General features: G+C 44.0%; 1 non-coding gene across 1 annotated transcript; it reads right to left on the reverse strand.

Moving 5' to 3' along the window:
- Positions 1-7,468: 7,468 nt before the first annotated feature.
- Positions 7,469-7,530, reverse strand: LOC116527942. Its single transcript, XR_004258795.1, has one exon. It is a non-coding gene; the product is annotated as a U7 small nuclear RNA (small nuclear RNA).
- Positions 7,531-10,333: the final 2,803 nt, after the last annotated feature.

The raw sequence follows: 10,333 nt of genomic DNA on the forward strand, positions 1-10,333 counted from the left end.
TCTGGTATAGCATCACATGACAGATAACAGGCCCTGAAGGAAATCAAAATATTTTACCCCAAAATATATTTCTTTGACATATTTTGGAATGGCCCTGCAAAGCCATCTTCAGTAGGAGAAATTTGCATTCTGTAGAGAACCTCCTTCCCCTAGTTCTTTACTTGAGAATCTGACACTTTTTAAGGTCCAATAAGAGACATCTCTTCTCTGTTATTTCTGAAACCTGTTACTTAGAGGTTTCATCTACATGACACGAACTTTGGCTTCCACAATCCCCCTTATCTTAACTCAGGCATTTCTTTGCACCAACTCCAACTCTTCAGGCATAGTTTAACTCTTTCAACCAATGGCCAATGAGAAAATTTTTTTTTTTTTTTTTAATTGAGATGGAGTTTCACTCTTGTTGCCCAGGCTGGAGTGCAATGGCGCGATCTTGGCTTACCGCAACCTCCACCTGCCTCAGCCTCCTGAGTAGCTAGGATTACAGGCGCATGCACAACCACACCCAGCTAATTTTGTATTTTTTATTAGAGGAGGGGTTTCTTTATGTAAGTGAGGCTGATCTCGAACTCCTGACCTCCAGTGTTCCGCCCACCTCAGCCTCCCAAAGTGCTGGGATTTTCGGCCCAGCAGAAAATCTTTAATCTGCCTATGACTTAGAAGTCGCCCACTTTCAAGATCTTCAAGGTGTCCTGCCTTTCCAGGCTGAACCAATGTATACCTTACATATATTGATTTATGGCTTTCCCTGTAACTTCTGTCTCTCTAAAAATGCATAAAACCATGCTGCCACCCAACCATCTTTGGCACATGTTCTCAGGCTCTCCCGAGGCTGTGTCATGGGCCATGGTCCTCATATTTGGCTCAGAAAAAACTTCTTCAAATATTTTACGGAGTCTGGCTTTTCTCGTCTACAGTGGGAAGGGCATCTTCCCCTCACTCTATTCTTTCCTACATTTGTCAACCCGCTTTCCTTCCTGTTGTACACTAGATGTCAGCTGCAATCTCACTACATCATATGATCAAATGAGCTAGAAACTTCCAAATTCATGTCCTAAGGGGATGTTTAAAAGCCTTACCCCAGATTTCCCCCAAATACCCCAGGAGCTTGCCTTCTTAAAATTAAAATTCTTTCTTAAAATTAAAATTTTAAAAATTCTTCATTAATTTTTATTCAAGTTGAAATAATATGTAAAGTAAGCAATCCCAATATAAGAAAATACAGCCTCTTCTGCCTCCAACTCCTAACACTCTTCCAAACTACTTCATCATGAAAAGTCTCACCTTTCTGTCTCTGACCCAGATGAAAACTCAACCCCTTCCTTGGTGTCTATAGAAAACCCACACTCACAAGGTAAGTCGAATGTGCAGAATTTACTGAAGATATTGGAGGCCCAAGGAGAGGTTTACTCTGCTGAAATTCAAAGAGCTTCAGCATGAACTTTGATATCTTTGTGAAAAGGAAATGAAACAAAACAAAACTCTTTGGCCACGAGGCCCTGAAGATGTATTATGGCTGCTTTGCTCTATGTAGTACCTCACTGGATCCCCACTCTCCCTCCCTCCTCATGGTCTCCCCTGACCTTGCTGCTATACTTGAACTCCAAATTCTCTCCACTCTGCACAGCCATTCATCTCACTCAAGCCCCAACCTCTAGACTCAGCTCCTAACCCTCTCAGGTGCCCAGATGAATAAAAAGACCTTTTATTGAAGCAGAACATACTCTTCTTACAAGGCAGCTGTTTGTGGATAGCAAACATTTTTATCTTTTTCTATTATATTTAAATACATAAATTTAATTGAGAATCTACTTTGTGCCAGATGCTGGTGAAATACAAAAGTGAAAAATATGTAAGCAACAATCCTTAAGAACGTAAACCTTAAGTTCCTTAGGAACTTGCAGCTTATGGAACAAGTAACCCCCATGCCAAGTCGTTGATGCTATAATAGAGACAGGGGCAAATGACCATGGGGCTCGAGGCGAGGGGACACCCTGTAGATTGGGACTCCTTAGAAATTCAAGGGCCTGACATGCAGCCATCTTGATTTCCTTTCTTTAGCCATGTGTTCACCTGATGTTCCTTGTGTCTCCCTTTCAAAAGCGTCATTCTGGGTGTAGCTGCTGATGCAGGATTCTTCTCGGCTCCTTTGCTGGACTTGAAACAGGGAGCACCCCATCTACTCAGCCCGCCACTGGGAGGGAGCACATGAGCAAATGAGTGTGGGGTTCTGCCAGCCACTCTGAGCACCAACACAGAGGCAAGCTCTTTGATGGGCCCGTGGCCAGACCGGGCATGTCACCCCAAGGGGAATGTGGCGGTGCCCAGGCTGGGGTGCCCACAACCCCAAAGCCCCAGAGGGGGTGTTAGTGGGATAATTATCTCTTTTAATTCTGCCTTCCATAGCCTGACAGACGGCAGCATGTTAGCAGCTCAGTCGGCCCCTGGCCCCACCTCATGGGGTTGGCTGCCCTCCACCAGTGAGGGCAGAGGGCCACTGTGACAGCCTTTCTGGGTACCTGCACTTGGTGGGTCCCAAGCTCCTGTCCAGCATCCAAGAAAAATGAGGTCACACTGACGACTGCAGGGTAATGACAGTGGAGAATTTTACTGAGTGACAAAAACAGCTCTCAGCAGAGAGGGGAGCTGGAGAGGGGACGAGAACATCAGGTCATCTTCCCTGAAGTCAGGCGGTCTCTTCCCCAAAGTCAGGCCATTTCTGTCTCTCTGACACTGTAGCTGAATCTAGGGTTTTTATAGGCACAGGATGGGAGTGGGGCAGGCCGTAGGTAGTATTGGAAAAGGCAACATTCGATTGGTTAAAAGGCATTATTCAGAAAGAACCAATCAGGAAAGAGCAGACAAACAGGAATAGAAGTTCTCACTTTGGGCCATGGGTTTCAGGCTGTGTTTTTGGCTTGAAGGCTTGAAGTTTCGCTGCAGACCCACCCCTGTCTGCCTAGAATTTCTCTGCCTCCTGGCTGTTACTGTCATGATTCCTTCCACTGCATTATATAATATACAGCATTTATGAATGATACTATCCCCAATAACACTAACTTGACAGTAACCCCAATTGGAAATATATAAAACAGTAGCTCTGTGCTACGTCTGAACCATCCTGAAGGGTACCATGAGCATCTGCAAGATCATTTGGTGGCTTGAGCAACACAGGATGAGGGTTCTACAAAGAAAGCCAATATGTGCTAAGATGCTCGATAAAGTCCATTTCAACCTAAGTTTCCTGTTCCTGTTTTTTTATTTCCTTCAAAACCAAATGCAAACCAGAGCTTTTCTTTCAGTCTTTAAAAATAAATGGGGGTAAGGGAGAGATCTCTGTTATCACAAAGGATGTTGCCTGCCTTGACAATGATTTCAACATTTCCTTGACAAAATACCGTGACTGTGCTGTATTACACCGACTTAGCTTGAATTTTGAGCATGCAGCAATTTGGTTGTCAAGACAATCAAATGTCTTGTCATGGAAGTTCTAATATGTGTAGAGTACATACTACATGCTAGTTGTTGTGCTGACTGGTTAAATATAATATCAATTTAATCCTCAAAATAAATCTGTGCAGTAAATGATATGTCAGATTTCTAAAATAAGAAAATGGAAGCTCTTGCATTTTCCAGAATTATATATAAATAGAACCATTCAATGTGTACTATTTTTGGCCTTGCTTCTTGATGAATTCAAAAATGAACTTGCCCAAGATTGCACAGCTGATAAGTAAAAGAGCTGGAATTTGAAGCCAGGTTCATTTGAGTCTAAACTCATGATATCTCTCAAACATAATAATCTATGGAAATAAAAATTGTTTTGGTTTTGAGGTTATTTCTAATAATTTGAAACCAGATGTTAAAATCAAATGTTTTATCTTTTAATGATATAATCCAGTTTTGCCTTCACCTTAGCATAATATACTGCTAGTAAGTTTAAAGTGTAGTTATTGTCCTCTGGGTTGAGATATTTTAAATTGTTGTTTTTAAATATAAAAGAGACATATGCTCATTGTAAAAAGCTATAACTTTATGGAGGTATAAAGTAAAATGTAAATGTCAATAGCCCACAAAAAGTGGAATAGACGCTTAACCAAGGAAGATCTATGGGTGGCAAATAAGCATATGAAAAACTGTCCATCACCATCAGTCATTAAAGCAATAAAACTTTCCCATTAGAAGACCTAAAATTTAAAAGTCTGATCATGCCAGATGTTGGCAAGTATATAGAAAAGCTGGAATACTCATATACTGCTGCTGGGAGGTAAAATGGTAAAACCATTTGGAAAACAGTTTGGCAGCTTCTTAAAAATTTAAACATATACTTGCCATATGACCTAGCCGTTCCACTCCTAGGTACGTTATCTACACAAGAGAAATGAAAACATGTGCAAATACAAAGACTGGTACACAAATGCTCAGAACAGCATTATTCATAATAGCCCAAAACCCTCAACAATCCAAATGTCCTTCCGCAGATAAATGGATAAGCAAACTGTGATACAGCCATACAATGCAATGCTATTTAGCAACTAAAATGAACTAATTATTTGTACCCTTAACAATGTGGATAAACCTCAAATTAATATTGCTGAATGAAAGACACAAGGCCAAAAGTAGTATGTATTGAATGAGTCTATTTATATACAACTCTAGAAAATGCAAACTGTTCGTTGCCTGGGGATGGAGGACAGAAAGGGATGGTAGGGAGGGTTTTCAAGGACAGTAAAGACACCTTTGGGGTGATGAATATATTCAGTATTGTGATTGTGGCAATGCCTTCACAGGTGTGTATGTTAGTAAAAATGTATTAAACTGCACACTTTAACTATATCCAGCATACTGTATGTCAACTATATCTTGACAAAATTACACACATGCACACGCACACACGCACACACACACACACACTGCAAAGGATTAAATACGTTCCCCAAAAATGTATATGTTGAATTACTAACCCCCTAGGTGATATTTGGAGGTGGGTCCTTTGGGAAATGATTAGATCAAGAGGATGGAGTCCTCATGAGTGGGATTAGTGCCCTTATAAAAGAGACTTATCTGCCCTTCTGCTACCTAAGGACACGACAAGCAGGTGCCTTCTGTGAACCAGAAGTTGCCCTCACTAGATGCCAAATCTTGGACTTCTCAGCCTCCAGAACTGTGACGAATAAGCTTCTAGCATTTATAAGTCACTAATTTTCTGGTATTTTGTTCTAGCAGCCCAAACAGACTAAGACAAATACACACAGACACACAGACACAAACACACAACGGCTCCAAAATCCTCTCCAAAAGTTACCTCTGATGTCAATGTTATGATCATCTTTCTAGATATTTACACAAAAGGGATCATAATATTCACAGTAGTCTATAAGTTGCTTTTTTCACTTGAGCTTTTTTTCATGTGTATACATACAGATCTACCTCACTGGATGCCTAGGAATTCAGATGTGTGAATGCTTTAGTGGGTCCTCTGTGGACATTTAGGTGGCTTCTTGTTTGTGCTTCCCTACTGATCTTTCCAGAGTTGTGAACACCCAACTACGAAGCTTCCTAGTTACGCATTACTCCCACGCTGGCGCTTTCTCCTACCCTGTCCTACATCCTGACCCCAGGAGCCTGCAACCGAGCTGTTCTGGCCTACTTGCTCCACCTGGTGGTCAATGTCAGATACTACCTAGGTTTAGTATTCTAGAGTCTCCTTGTCTCTAGTTTGTCCATCTTGGCCCTGTTTTTTTTTTTTTTTTTCACTTTTTTTTTAGACGGATTCTTGCTGTGTTGCCCAGGCTGGAGTGCAGTGGCGCGATTTCGGCTCACTGCAACCTCTGCCTCCTGGGTTCAAGCAATTCTCTGCCTCAGCCTCCTGAGTAGCTGGCACCCACCACCACACTCGACTAATTTTTTTTTTTTTTTTTGAGATGGACTCTCTCACTCTGTCGCCCAGGCCGGAGTGCAGTGAAGCGATCTTGGCTCACTGCAACCTCCACCTCCCAGGTTCAAGCGATTCTCCTGCCTCAGCCTCGTGAGTAGCTGGGACTGCAGGCGCGTGCCACCACGCCCAACTAGTTTTGGCATTTTTAGTACAGACGGGGTTTCACTATGTTGGTCAGGTTGGTCTCGAACTGCTGACCTCGTGGTCTTCCCGCCTCGGCCTCCCAAAGTGCTGGGATTACATGTGTAAGCCACTGCATCCGGCCAAGAGTGATCTTTCTAAATACAGGTATTGATCGACTTACGACCCATGCAACTTACGACCATTCGACTTTAGGACCACACTCGCTAGCCACGACTGCTCCGCGTCTGGCAGCGCAAACGTTGCCCAGCTGGGCGTACGACCAGGTTCCGGCAGCACTACCATCTCCGCGTGCATATAGCCTACTCAACTTAAGACCAAATAGTGTTACGACCGGTCTGTCAGAACCAATCATGGTCGTAAGTCGAACAGTAGCTGTGCAAATCTGATCTAACTCTCATGATGAAAACTCATCACCTAAAACAAACATAAACCCCTTAGCAGAGCATACAAAGCAGGAGTACTTTGACCCTTGCTCACCTCTCAGGCTTCAATTTTCTCCTCCTAGCACTTTGCACCCCAGCCATACATAACCAACTGTAGGTCGTTAAACACACAGTGCTGTTTCCAACATCCATATATTTGGACCACGCGAAGCAGGAGCGGCGCGAACAAACCTCTCGAACAACCGAACTGGGAAGGAAACGGCAGTTTTATTCCGCCGGGAGCTGCGGCTGGCTCCAGCCTCAATAACCGAGCTCCTCGACAAAGAAAATCCTGGCCCTTTTAAAGGCCTACAGTCTAAGAGATGCACAAGTGAGAATGTGGAGAGCGTGTGGGACGTGACTAGGTAGGGGGTCTGAGCAGCTGAGCAAGAATAGTGCCTTCGGGGGAAAATTCCTCCATACCATGTCTGTGCTCTATAGATAGGATTGCAAGTAGGAGTAGGGGATTTGATCCTTAACCTTTAGATCTGGCCGGTGGCACCAACCGGCTCGTCCGCTGACTTCATCTGGCTGACTTTTAACTTTTCCTTCGGAAATGCAATGTAGAGCCGGGCGCGGTGGCTCAGGCCTGTAATCCCAGCACTCTGAGAGGCCGAGGTGGGCAGATCACAAGGTCAGGAGATGGAGACCATCCTAGCCAACATGGTAAAAAAAAAAAAAAAAAACCCGTCTCCACTAAAAATACAAAAAAATTAGCTGGGGCTGATGGCGCATGCCTGTAGTCCCAGCCACTGGGGAGGCTGAGGCAGGAGAATTGCTTGAACCCAGGAGGTGGAGATTGCAGTGACCTGAGATTGCGCCACTGCACTACAGCCTGGGCGACAGTGGGAGACTCTGTCTCAAAAAAGAAAAAAGAAAAAGAAAAGAAATGCAATGTAGGAGGCTAGGGGGACGTGGTCTTAGAAGCTTAAGTCTCCCTCCCCACCTGTTGATTCCTTTTCTTCAGATTTTCCTGGTGAAAACTGGGAAAACTGCCACACAAATTGTAAAAGAGCGGTAACACTGCCACCTGCTATTTTCTGTCTCTGGGTGTCACTCTGCCCACTCCCATTCCATGTTTGCCAGGCAAACTCCTATTCAGCTTTTAGAACCCTACTTAGCAGACCCCCACTCCCCTGCAGTCTCACCTTTTCCCCCACATAGAGTTGATCACTCTTCTTACTATACCTCTAATACCAAACCTAGAACATTAGATTATAATTATCTGCTTATATGTTTGTCTCCTGTACTAAACTGGCTGCCTCCCTGAACCCCATCACTAAGCTTGGGGGCCAGACTGTCTCTTGGTCATTATCCTCTCTCCAGCGTCTTCTGCAGTGCCCAGAACACAGTTAAGTAAGGCTTAATAAGCAGCTATTGAAAGAAAAAGAAACTAACTACATCCACAGTCTTAAGGGAGTGGTGCTGCATGCTTACTCTTTTTTCCATGTGGGTAGGGCCCACCAAAGTCAGGAATGCTGTGGTCAAGACACAGAGTTCAGGGGCTGAGACCAAAGGAACCACATACTCTAATCTTGATCAAATACATTGTCAAGTAACATCCACCACCTTGGCAAACCTGAAGGTCATTCGCACCATCTGAACATGGTATTCCTCACTCAGTGGTTGGGGAACAAATGACAAAGAGGTTTGGTTTGCAGTTTACAGTGTTATTCCTTCGGGGGCCATAAGGAAATTGTTCCAACAAATGGAGTTTCCTTTTATTGAAGTCCCCAGGGAAGAAATTGTAAGATCATGGTGACCCTCCTTTTTCCTCATTCGGGATCCGAAGGAAGATGTTTCACCCTTTTACTCTTACATTCAACAAACATTTATTAAGCATCAGGCACTTTTCTAGGCACTTGGGATCTATTAGTGAACAAAACAACGATCCCTGCACTCATGGAGCTTAATTCTAATGAGAATAAACAATACAGTACTAATAAACAGAAGAAGTAAATGCATTGCCTCATATGCTAGAAGACAAGTGTTAGGAGAAAAAGAAAACGTCGAGCAGGTTGGGGGTTCTGTCTATAAAGAGAGGCACATAAACATGTTCATGCAAGCAGAATCCTACTAGGCTCCCTGTTACGGGAGGTGATTTCCTCACTGTGGAAACCAGTTTAGATTGGATTTCTGTTCCTTGAAGCTGAAAGTGTCCAGACTAAACTGAGCCACCTTGGCACGCCTTCCTTAAGAGCAGTCTTTGTCATCCACTAGTCCCATCTGTTCCCTTGGCAAGGAAAAATAATTACCAGGAGATGCCAGAGTCTCCATTTCCATTTGAGGGTTTTCCTGAGAGCCTCTGATGACACTGTTCTTTGTCACATACCAGCCAATTATTTCCAGTCCAGCTAACCTACTTGTCACTCTCAAGCATGAAAGTCATAAAGCTGCACCTCAAAGTGTACCCCCAGGATGGGATTCAAAAGGATCAACATGCGACTGCTGTTCATGGGCACACTCTGTCCACAGGGACACTCTGTCCACAGGGACAGGGCCACCCGCACAACCCCAGTTCAGCCACCCTCCTCTCCAGCCTGAATCGCTGCCACATCTTCCTAACTGGTCTCCTTACAGCAGTCAGGGTGACTCTTTTAAAAGAGTTATCACGTCCTGTCATTTCCCTCCAATCATTTCCTGCCACTTACAGACACCGCATGATCTGGCCCTGCGTTTGCTCCAGCTTCTCCTGCCAAACCTCTTCCTTACTTGCCATGCTTCAGCGACACTTGCCTCTGCTGGTTCCTTTAGGATGCCAGCTTCTTCCATTCCGGCCTTTGCAACTGCCATTCCTGCTACCTAGAACATTCTTTCCCCAGACATCTGCAGGCTTACACCCTTTCTTTATTTAGATTTCTGCTCAAATGTAACTTCAGCGTTGTAGCCTTACCTGACCAAGCTACCTAAAATAGGTCCCCAGGCTACCTAAAATAGGTCCTCTTTGTTGTCATAGTATTTGTCACACAGGAAATTATCACCTGGATCCATTTCTTGGTTTCTGTGTTGCCCGCCTCCCTTACTAAAATGTGAGCTCCCTGAGGACGAGGTCTTCGCCTATGTTGAACACTCTTGGGCTCTCCAGATATAAGCCCTACTTGGCACCTAGTAGGTGCTTCATAAATATTTTCTGAATGAATTAATGATAACTTGACTGACTCTACCTCACTCCATGGCCAAGAGAGGACATTCACACACAGACACACACCCTTTTAAAGATATATGTATGTATATGTGCACACACACGTATGTGATTTTTCACAAAGTCATGTCTGATTAATAATCTGATAACTGTGAACGTCCTCGGGCTAGGCACTAACAGAGGCTAGACTGTGTTATAACTGGTTAAGGAAACCATCATGAAGCTGCAAGCATAAGCAAGCAGGCGTGTGTACAGGATCAGGGAGAGAGTTTGCCTCCCACTTCTGCACTGAGCCAGGCACAGGGTTTGGAAGCTATGGAAGTGTCCAGAGATTTTCTGCCACAACTCTTGTCTGTCCTACAGCTCACAGTGGCAGAGGTACCTAAGCATCTCTACGCACAGCAAACCTGCACATGCGAGAATCCGAGTAAGAGAGGACAATCAAGGTGAATGCCATGCAGTGTTTGTAAACTCAGAGGCATGCATGAGTGCTCAGAAATAACTGCGGATGCTTTAAAGAAGACTGATTTCCAGCAATACAGCTGGTGCACATTCATGCCATCATAATTTGAATACAAAATGGAAGTGCGACCTCATTTTCTACTCACAAGGCTGTGTGGACTGAGACCAGGAGTAAAGCATGAGTGGAAAATCTGAGTTACATTAAAAAATGAACCAGGTAAATTA

This window comes from Sapajus apella, unplaced genomic scaffold (assembly GCF_009761245.1).
Source record: "Sapajus apella isolate SASKATOON/1434 unplaced genomic scaffold, GSC_monkey_1.0 scaffold2, whole genome shotgun sequence".
NCBI classification, from domain to species: Eukaryota; Metazoa; Chordata; class Mammalia; order Primates; family Cebidae; genus Sapajus; species Sapajus apella.